The 11,624-nt window shown below is 42.8% G+C and overlaps 1 pseudogene across 1 annotated transcript; it reads right to left on the bottom strand.

Moving 5' to 3' along the window:
* Positions 1-5,527: 5,527 nt before the first annotated feature.
* Positions 5,528-7,385, bottom strand: LOC308346711 (POU domain, class 5, transcription factor 1-like; annotated as a pseudogene). The gene is made up of 2 exons: positions 7,321-7,385; positions 5,528-6,258 (listed from the first exon to the last, which is right to left on the bottom strand). The product of its transcript is annotated as a POU domain, class 5, transcription factor 1-like (transcript).
* Positions 7,386-11,624: the final 4,239 nt, after the last annotated feature.

Genomic DNA, 11,624 nt, shown 5'->3' with positions numbered 1-11,624 from the left:
AAGAACTCCCATTCCACCCTATTTCCAGTCCCCAGCAGCTGGTCTACCATTCTATGGAGAAAGAAAGCATTCTACTTTATGTCTCTATGAATTCGAGGTACTCTAGGTACCTCATAAAAGTGAAATCATATAATCTTTGTCTTTTTGTGATTGGCTTATTTCATGGAGCGTAATGTCTTCAAGGTTCATATATGCGACAGGTGTCAGAATTTTCTTTTTTTCTAAGTCCTAATAATATTCCATTGTATGTATATACCACATTTTGTTTATCCATTCACCCATTGGTTGACACTTGGGTTGCCATTGCAAGAAAGGCTGCTATGAATATGGGTGTATAAATACCTTTGAGACCCTGCTTCCAGTTCTTTTGGGTATACACCTGGAAGTGAGATTGATAAATCCCATGGTAATTCCATTTCTTGAGTAACTGCCATACAATTTTCCATAGCTGTTTCTTATTCACTTTAAATTAATTTTTACTTTCACCAAAGTAATTTGTGCACATAAAGTATTTGGCTACCCCACACATTTCTAGATCACAAATTTTGGTTAAGTAACCAGCACTTACATTATGACTATTGTAAATATTTCACATTGCTGAGCCCGTGTTTGCCAGACATAATATGATAGGCTTCCTTCCTTGTACTATTTTTTTTTTCAGGTTGACTATAACATTCCAGGGTAATCAATGAAATTTAAAGTCAATAATTAAGTAATGAGCCCCTTCCAAGTTTCTTTTTATTATTCCTGGAATTGTTACTATCTCATTTTTTATTGACTTTGTCTCTGTGCCTATTGCTATATTTCCTAATTGCATCAATAGAGCTGTCTGATGCCAATCACTAACTTCTTCCAGATGCTCAAGCACACCATTCAACCTATCAGCTCCACAAGTTTCTTGAAAGCCTTATCTTCTTTTCACTGAGGGCATTTTGTACAGATTTTACAAAGTTTCTCTCTTCCTTTCTTTGCAGTTTACCCATTTCCTCCAAGTGCTGCTTTTTTATTTGTTTCCGTGATCTCCCTCTTTCATACTGAAGTCTTTGCTCCAATTTCTAGTGATCCTTGCTTGTCTGTTCCCATGTAAATTTGAGGCACTGAAGGGCTGAGAGAAAACTCTGTATGTATAAGGTAGACTTCTCTGTAATGTGATCAGGTTGTAAGTGAACCTTATTTTCAAGGAAGCCTTACGAGAGTAGGATCATTAGATCTTATTTTAGCCTGGGTCATTCAGTTTTTCCCCAAAATTCCTGAGTCTCCTCACAGGAGATGTGTACTTGGCTGTTAGTATCCTGGACATAGGATGACCTTTGACCATCAGGCTTTCTTCTAATGCCTGTTTTTAGTTTGGCATCTCACTACTGCCTTCTATTCTCTCTGAGCCTGGTGATTATAATGCTGATTCATCTGCCTTTCCAAAGCTTTTAAGTTGCTATTTCTCAGTTCTATTAGAATGTGTCTTCCTGTTGCTATTAGAGGTTCTGTGACTAAGTTAATAGAATTAAAAAGAAAAGCAAACATGTTTAACATTCTGGAAAGACAGCAAATGCTTTTTTTTTTTTTTTAAGATTTTATTTGTTTATTTGACAGAGTGAGAGAGAGATCACAAATAGGCACAGAGGCAGGCAGAGAGAGAGAGAGAGAGGGGAAAGCAGAGAGCCCGATATGGGGCTTGATCTGAGCAGAGAGCCCGATATGGGGCTCGATCCCAGGACTCTGAGACCATGACCTGAGCCGAAGGCAGAGGCTTAACCCACTGAGCCACCCAGGCACCCCCAGCGAAATGCTTTTAAAAATGTTGCATGCGGAAAGAAAAATTAATCATGGAGAAAGGAAGAAAAGCTTCCTCTAAACAAAGATGTTTTCGGGAGATTTATTTTTTGATGTAATAAATATAGTTGATGGAAATAGGAAAGGCAAATTACTAATCTACTGTTATATGTGATCTAGGAATGCTCTAAGGCAGAGGGCAACTCACCTGTGAGTGGCGACAACAGAGATAGAATTAGGGGTTTGAAACAAGAACAGAGGATGAAGCACACAAAAACTCACAATTGCAGCTCTGGAACCTGGAGCCTGGGGGAAGGGTGGGCCCAGAGGAAGCAGAAGTTCTTTCCTAGAGCCAAGAGCAGGGAGAACTTGTGAGAGACTGCAGAGCTAGAGTGTAGAGCATGATAGGGTTAACATAGAAGTAGGAGCCTTAGAAATAAAGACAAATCGGTGCCAAGTGACTACGATGGCTTTGATCCATGACCATGACCCACTTCCTCCTTGCTAAGGGAGGGGTGAAAAAACCCTGTCCTGGGACTGTGTCTCTCTTATTCTAAAGTCTTGTGGGGGCCCATCATAAGAGAGCTCTGTGGTCCCTTGGGCCTGGCTGTGTGGCTTACTCAGGTCTTCTTCATGTCTAGTGGGGGAGCCAGCCTTCCTGCTTTGCCATTAAGAGCAAACACAAGGCCTTTATAACTAGTGTCAGAAATACGTCTGGGGCACCTGTGTGGCTCAGTGGGTTAAGCCTCTGCTTTTGGCTCAGGTCATGATCTTAGGGTCCTAGGATTGAACCCCACATGGAGCCCCACATCAGGCTTTCTGCTCAGCAGGGAGCCTGCTTCCCCTTCTCTCTGCCTGCCTCTCTGCCTACTTGTGATGTCTCTCTGTCTGTCAAATAAATAAATAAAATCTTTAAAAAAAATACATCTGCTCTTCTGAATGTTAGCACTCCTGACAGGCTGGCTCTGCTTTCTGGAGATGAAACAGTTGTTCTGTAGCTCTTCCAAAGTGCTCCCTTCCTTTCTACTTCTCCTGCAAGTGAACCTCATTCCTCTTCCTTCCTTTGGAGAAGGATGACCCAGGCCCGGGAGTTAGTCCTGCTCAAAGGTTTTCCTTTCCCAGCTCACTTCTTAGGCTTTTCAGGATCAGACCCAGGCTAGAGCATGGTGTGTGGGAAAAGCTCACTCCACATTTGTGGGACAACCTGATCTCCTGGACAGTCTGTGGGAGTGGTCCACAGAGGCTTCCACAAGCACATCCTTTCTTTGAAGTCTGCAACACGCTGAAAAATTCATGCAATTAAAAATTTAAAAGTCTGTACTATTTTTGTATTATTCTAATATTTATATATGAAATTAGTAAAACATTACTTCCTCTCCAGTCTTCAAGCACATTTGATACTTGAGCTTTATACTGTACTGCTGAACCCTTTGTGACTCTCTTATGTGAACCTCTAGGAGATATATCTAAAATAGTTGGAGAAGTAAAGAATCTGAAAAAAAAATTGAACTAGATGTCAGAGAATGTGGCTGTGGGATGGTTATCTACTTCTGGGCCATGCGTCTGTGGGTCTCTCTCTGGACCTTTGTTTCCTCATCTGTGAAATGGGGAGGTTGGACTAGAGGCTCTCTTTGTTTACTCATGAGCATTTTTCTCTCCTGAATAACCCACATTTTGTCTCAACATTCTGCTTCATTTCACACAAAGTCATAGCCACACTGTGATCTCTATGGACCTCCTTTTATTATTTGCAATATTCATGCCTAAAAGATATTAGTCTTCCCTGTGGGCTTGTTGGAAGTCATCAAGAATAAAAGTTTTTGGGAAACTCTTTGCATGAAATAGAGAATAAAATAAAGTCATGTTAATTAATTTTATGCCTGTTTGATTCCAGTTCCATCCTGGTCTTTTCATTCGAACATACATACGTATTCGTGTATGAAGTGCATATGAACATGTGTGCAATTAGGTTTGTCAGATTATGTTCTTGGCTTAAAGTCTGTTCCAGGCATAATGCTTATAGAAATCAAAACAATTAATTAAAAAGAGGAATTGTTTTGACTATTACTTTTAGAAGAGGAATGTGAAAACCCACAGTGGCATGCACAGAAGCATGCATGCACATCTAAAATACTGCTCTGGGTCTTTTATGGGACAGGAGATGATAGAGCGTTTTAAAATGATTGTTTTGGGATTTAGGGATTTATTTTTATCCTTGGCGTAGAGTTCAGTTATTTTTCAGAGGGACAGAAGTCCTGAGGTGGAGTAGTCACTCCTTTTATAAGGTATTACTCCATCTGGCATGGGATAATCCGTAATTTACTCACAAGGTTTGGATGCCAGGTCCACGGGGAAAGAACTTGGGGGATGTGTATTTTAAAAATTGGGCCTCAGAGCGAAGACCCTGGACCTGGAGAGAAAGATTTTGGCAAAGGTTTTTTAGCCAAGGAAACAGTAAAACGATACACAGAGACAAATGGGCGGTTGCTTTTAGGGCATTCTTATTGTATGATCTGTTTTATGAGCAGAACATGTGCTTTCTGAGAACCTGGCTGTCATGCTCAGATAAGCCTGAAGCATCCTACCTCTCCAATCCCCTAGCCTGCCATTTCCCCCAGGGATCCCTGGTCACTAGCCACATTGAATAATTTGCTAGTTCCCAAACAAAACCATTTGATGTGTTCTTGTGTTCCTTTGTTCTTTGCCTGACTGGTCAAATCCCACCTACCCTTCAACGTGAGCTCTAGCATCTACCTCCACAGGAGTTCTTTGCTGGTGGCATCTCTGCTCCAGGTGGAATGGGATGTCTGTCTGCCATGTGCTGACCTCCTCTCTTCCTTCCTCTCACATGGATTGTGATTTTGGGGTATTGTCTCTTCTGCTGCTGGACTGGCCATAGTGGACTAGGAGGCAGGGACTAGGCCATGTTCATGGTTGTTTCCCCATTCTAGTCTCAGGCTCAATAAATGTTTTTGCAAATGACTAGTGAATGCCGTACCTACTTAGATTGCTTTGTCTTTAGCCTCCTCAGAATCAATCCGATAGGCTGCATGGGGTAGTGGTTTGAGTGCATGGGCTATGAAGCCAGTGTGCTGGTCGGAATCCTGCCTTACTACTTACTAGTTGTAAGTAAGTTGTAAGTTGTAACTAAGTTGTAAGACTGTTCTCAGCCTCAGTTTCCTTATCTGTAAAATAGGGATCATAAGAGTACGTACTTCATAGAGTTGTTATGAGGATTAAATGAGCTAATATTTGTCAAGTCCTTAGAATAGTGTTTGACCTGCACTGAAGGTGCTTTTTAAAAAAGATTTATTTATTTATTTGAGAGAGAGAGAGTGGGAGGAGGGGCAGAGGGAGAGAATCTGAAACAGACTCCCCTCAGACCACGGAGTCTGACATAGGGCCCAATCTCATGACCTGAGATGAAACCAAGAGTTGGACGCTTAACTGACTGAACCACCCAGGCACCCCTGAAGGTGCGTTGTTTTATTTATTTATTTTTATTTTTATTTTTTTACTGTGTCCCAGGCTTCTTTATTTAAGAAAGTGGTGTGGGGATTAAAAACAAGAGCATCCTTGAACTTCATCTTCCTTCCAACCAGTCCCCCCAAACTCCCTGCCCCCATACCCTTTGTGTTCCCAAATCCTTTCTTAGTGAATGAAGAACTTAATCCCGAAGCCCTGGTACAAACCCCAGGTTCTCTTTCCTGCACTCTCCCCCTTCCTCGGGCCCCCACTCCTGGGAAGGGCCAGCACCTCAGTTTGAATGCACGGGAGAGCCCGGAGTGGTGACAGACACAGAGGGAAAGCCTTTATCCTCTGGGAAAGAGACTGAGGAGTACAGCGTAGTGAAGTGAGGGCCCCCATAGCCTAGGGTACCGAAATGGGGTCCTGGTGTCAAAGGAAAGGATACTGGTGCCCTGAGAAAGGGGACCCAGCAGCCTCAGAATCCTCTCGTTGGGAATAGTCACTGCTTGACCGTTTGCCCTTCTGCCGACGATTGCAGAACCACACTTGGACCACGTCCTTCTCAAGGCCGAGCTGCTGGGCAGTGTGGCTGACCTGCTGCAGGGTGGGCTTTGGGCACTGCAGGAACGTGTTTTCCAGGTTGCCTCTCACGTGGTTCTCCATACTCGTTCGCTTTCTCTTTCGAGCCTGCACGAGGGTCCCTGCTTTGCATATCTCCGTAGGTTTTCGCTGTTGTCAGCGTCTTCCACCCACTTCTGCAGCAGGGGCCGCAGCTTACACAGGTTCTTGAAACTGCGCTGCAGAGCCTCAGAACGGCAAATGGTGGTTTGGCTGAATACCTCCCCAAAGAGAACCCCCGGGGTGAGCTCCACATCGGCCTGAGTATATCCCAGGGTGATCCTCTTCTGCTTCAGGAGCTTGGCAAACTGTTCCGGGTCTTTCTGCAGAGCTTTGATGTCTTGTGACTCCTCGGGGTTTCGCTCCTGCTTCTCATTGTCCGGCTTCACAGCCCCAGGGGGGCTGAAGGTGCATTTTTAATAAATAAAATAATTTTGTGGAATCTGAGTCAACACAGTAGACAGAAGGGTGATAACTGTGGGTTCAGTCCCCAGATTATATGGGGAATGGCCTTTGCTGTTGGGCACCATGCAAATTTACACCCTATGTGAAGATGGTTATAGAAGGCTCCAGAATAAATCTCACTGTAGGAGTGACATCTTTGTCAACTGAAAAAAATACCACATATCTTCAGCTCAGGAAAATGAAACCTAATTTTGATGCCCTCTTCACCTATTTTTTGAAAAGACTTATTTATTTATTTTAGAGAGAAAGAGAGAGAGAGAATGCCAGTGGAGGGAGGGCTTGGGGAGGGAGGGGAGGGGCAGAGGGAGAGAGAGAATTTCAAGCAGACTTTGTGCTGAGTGCAGTGCCTGTCATGGGGCTAGATCTGAGATCATGACCTGAGCCTAAATCAAGAGCTGGCCACTTAACTGAGCGACCCAGGCGCCCCTTCACCTATCTTTTTTTAAACTTTAAAACATGCAGCTTTCATTTGGTTTTATCACCACCCTGTTTCACACGCACTGTCTTCCTTTTGCCCCCAGTTGCTCAACGTGGCTTCCAAGCCCCAGGTGAGCCGACTCTGCCTTCTTTCCACAGCCTCATCTCTTGCCACCACTCCCCTTATTTTTCCTTTTCCGGAGAGAAGTTCCAGACGGGACCTCCTTTTCATTCATGCAGGGCTCCTTCCAGACTCTCCTCAGTGGTTTCTCCATCTGTCTGTGTAAACATACCTCCTTGGAAGCTTCACGTCTTCTGGGTTAGTGCAGGGCCCTTTGTTATCTGCTCCCCGGCACTTGGTGTGCCCTCACTGTATCCTCTGTCACATGGCACTGCATGTTATTGCTTAATTGTCAGTTTTCTCCGCTAGATTATAAACTCCAAGGGGTCAGGGACCGAGTCTGTTTTGCTCACTGTTGTGTTCCTATTATTTTAAACAAAACCTGGCAGGCGTGGGCCCTCAATAAATACTGACTGAATGAGTGTATTTAATTTCAGAAATCAGAAGACTCTCAGTCTAACCCGACCCAGATTTCAGCTGCCTTGGTGTCTCCAGCTCCTGCATTGGTTGCAATGAGATTGTCCATTAAGACTGAATGAAATTGGCTTCAGTCTCCATCCTCTTGCGGTGGGTCATCTCCTCTCTGTAGATCACTGGAAGATGGTTCCATTTATCCCAGGCATCTCCGCTGACATTTTGCAGTGTACCTCCAGGGCCTGCTGGTCCTTTTCCATGCTGCAGACACCATCCTGATTCCAGTGGTACCAAAAGTGCCCCTTCTCAAGGCTCTGTGTGTCATGGGATGGTTACTTAGCAAGCAACTTAAAATAAAATATAACACATCTCCATTTTGAGTGGTCCTATGTCTCTTCCTGACTCAGATTTTTCTTGTTCATCTTTTTTTTTTGGACTTGGGTAGAAGGTCGTTGAGATGGTTCTGGGTCCTTCTTTGTCTTCTGCCCTATTCCTAAATTCCTGTTAGTTTCTTATGTAGACCCAGCTTTGCTGTGTCATTGTCTGGCTTTTGTTTCCCTAGGTGCTGTCCCTAGGATTTTGTTTTCATTAGTGAACACGTCCATAGCTTAGGTCATGTTAAGAGGGTGGGCTCTAGGGCCAAACCACCTGGTTCCACACTGAATGTGTAGCCTTCCCTGTGTTGCTTAACTTCTACCTGCCTCAAGTTCCTCATCTGGAAGATGGTCATTGGAATGATGTAAAATGATAATTGTTATATGGATCCAGTGAGTTAATACATATAAAATAGAAAAATGCCTGGCACATACTACGCACCTACTAAATATTAACTTTTTTTTTTTTAAATTAAGGCATATGCATAATCAAGACAGGTTTCTTTTTGAGAGGACTTCTTCAGAAAGCCATTTAAGCAACACTGCTTTTTCTTCTTTACACTAATTCCAAGTCACCTGTTGATTTTCTAAAATGTCCTCCGTTGTCAAGCATATAGGACTGGCTAAGAGTGCCAGTTTAGAATCAGATTGGGCTTAGAACTTGGTTTTACTTGATTTCTTTCTTTTTTTCTTTTAAATAAATTTTATTTATTTATTTAACAGATAGAGATCACAAGTAGGCAGACAGGCAGGCAGAGAGAGAGAGGAGGAAGCAGGCTCCCCGCAGAGCGGAGAGCACAATGTAGGGCTCAATCCCAGGACCCTGGGATCATGACCGGAGCTGAAGGCAGAGGCTTTAACCCACTGAGCCACCCAGGTGTCCCTCTACTTGATTTCTTTTTAATTTGATCCTCAGACATTACTGGAAGACTCAACCTTCTCATCTATCAAATTGGGACAATACCGCCGCCTAGAGTTTGTGTGTGGATCTGCCTGAAGATGGAGCTCATTCAATGTATCAGAAATAGCAGCTCAGAGTGCAGGATGTAATAAGTACTTCATAACTGTAAGTGATTACTGTTATATTAATTTCATTGTTACATTTTTTTAGCGCACCATTAAAATGGTACATGCCTTTCTGGAAGGCTAAAGAATTAAGTAGCCGCTAACTTCATCACACCCTGTGGTGTGAAATATTTTCTCATTCATTTAGAAGAGGGCATTCGTCTTGGTGCTCCATGGAGCTCTTACAGAAGGGGCAAGGGAAGAGGCACGAAATACATTTTGTGAAAGGGACAATGGAATTTTCCCATTTGGCATCCCTAGCACTGGTGGAATTAGAAAAATTTAACAGAAAGCTTCTCCTTTCTCAGGGGGGCCACGGCTCTACCCAAGTAGAGCTTTCTACACTTCTTTGACTGGTTAGTGCATGGATGAATGTAAACTTGTTATCCAGCAGAGAGACTGATTGAGTGATACCCTAATGGGGCCATTGGCAAAGGATAAACCAAGATAGAAACAAAGCTGCTTTCCAAATAATGCTCAGAGCCTTTCTTGATACTTTCCATTATAATTCATTCCCATTAGAGGCACTTTGGACCGTTTTAAAGCTATTACATTGTAATTTCAGAGCTGACTATAAATTTTAAGGAACACACACACACACACACACACACACACGGTTTCTTAGCATTTCAAAGAAAATGGAAAGAAATGTAAGATTTGCCAACCAGAATCCAAATTTCAAAACCAGTGAGATGTTGAAATACTGCTCTACATTTCATTGAACTCAATAGACAATACGTTTCAGAAAAAATCAAACTTTAAATAATCATTCCTGTGCAGATTGTATAAACACATATATCAAAGAGGGTAGAGAATCCAAGATCCAAAGAAGAGAAGGCCCTTTCAAGAATCAAATGATCCTGAATTTAGTTTGAATCTCCAGCTAAGATGTATTAAAAAAAATGTGAACAGTTGCTTCCTTGTTTAGGTGGCAGTTAAGTTATATGACAAGGCATTAGAACAGTACAAAGAACAATGTATCTACTACAAAAAGCAAGCACCTAATATGTTATTCAGTGGCACTAATTCTTCTATATCTGGGCCAGCCAAGGCAAAAAAAATAGTCTGGGGATCTATAAAGAACTCCTCAAACTCAACACACACAAAACAGATAATCATATTAAAAAATGGGCAGAAGATATGAACAGACACTTCTCCAATGAAGACATACAAATGGCTACCAGACACATGAAAAAATGTTCATCATCACTAGCCATCAGGGAGATTCAAATCAAAACCACATTGAGATACCACCTTACACCAGTTAGAATGGCCAAAATTAGCAAGACAGGAAACAACGTGTGTTGGAGAGGATGTGGAGAAAGGGGAACCCTCTTACACTGTTGGTGGGAATGCAAACTGGTGCAGCCACTTTGGAGAACAGTGTGGAGATTCCTCAGGAAATTAAAAGTAGATCTTCCCTATGACCCTGCAATTGCACTGCTGGGTATTTACCCCAAAGATACAGATGTAGTGAAAAGAAGGGCCATCTGTACCCCAATGTTTATAGCAGCAATGGCCACGGTCGCCAAACTGTGGAAAGAACCAAGATGCCCTTCAACGGATGAATGGATAAGGAAGATGTGGTCCATATACACTATGGAGTACTATGCCTCCATCAGAAAGGACGAATACCCAACTTTTGTAGCAACATGGACAGGACTGGAAGAGATTATGCTGAGTGAAATAAGTCAAACAGAGAAAGTCAAGTATCATATGGTTTCACTTATTGGTGGAGCATAACAAATAATATAGAGGACAAGGGTAGATGGAGAGGAGAAGGGAGTTGAGGGAAATTAGAAGGGGAGGTGAACCATGAGAGACTATGGACTCTGAAAAACAACCTGAGGGTTTTGAAGGGGCGGGGTGGGAGGGTGGGGGAACCAGGTGGTGGGTATTAGGGAGGGCACAGATTGCATGGAGCACTGGGTGTGGTGAAAAAACAATGAATACTGTTACGCTGAAAATAAATAAAAAATTGGAAAAAAAAAATAGTCTGGGTTAGTCAAATGAAGCCTCCTGCCAAGAGTTTTAAGACACAAGATTCACTCGGTAATAAAGTTTATGTCGTTATACCACATGGGCCACTTGCAGACAATCTGTATTTTAGGCACATTGCAGAATTAATTTTTTTCCTTTTAATAAACATTCCTCACATTTAGACTTGTTGATAGTTTTAATTGAAATAATGTTGGCTTCTAGTACTTTCTTTCTAAGTCAGTCATTACTTCAGGCAGCTTTGGACTAGAGCGGGGGAGGAAGTACAAGGATGCAATAGAACCACATTCTTCCTTCTGAGGCCAGATGGTATCACCATGCTTCCTTAAGCTAGAGGAAAATGTCTTCCTCCTCACCACCAACCCCCTATTCCAGGATCGAGGAACCTCATGATCAACTCCAGACCATTTCTGGGCAAAGAGCCAATTTCCCCTGACTTTCACTGTGGTCCCAGATGTAGTGTTGAATCTTGTTATAGCAGGAAATAGTGGCTGAAGCTTCAAACCCCAAATCCTTGATCTATAGGTGGAAGGTGCTAGAAAGAACTTTCTCACTGTACAAATGAGAAAACTGAGGCCCAGAGAAGGGTTCTCCCCAGGTCACAGGATATGTTAGAGTGGAGCAAGAATCTGTGTCTTCTTCACCCTCCCTGCCATTTTGGAGGCACAGGTCCTGTGGTTGTGTTTATCTACTTGGCTCATCATGTGGTGAAGAGCAGCGACATTGTTTGGCCAGTGATGGGCTCTATGCACTCAGTATGACTGACTGACATCCTTCTGTTCTATGCAGGAACATCTGAGTTTATTCATCCAGGCACTTGTGTTACCTGGATGGCATTGTGGTGCCATCTTTGAATGCTACAAAATTTGGGGGCTATTTTGTAAGAACAGTTTAATGTTGGGAGAGATTATGGG

The sequence above is a fragment of the Martes martes genome, assembly GCF_963455335.1.
Source record: "Martes martes genome assembly, chromosome: 7".
In the NCBI taxonomy this organism is placed as follows: Eukaryota; Metazoa; Chordata; class Mammalia; order Carnivora; family Mustelidae; genus Martes; species Martes martes.
This window is presented reverse-complemented; position numbering and strand designations above follow the sequence as displayed.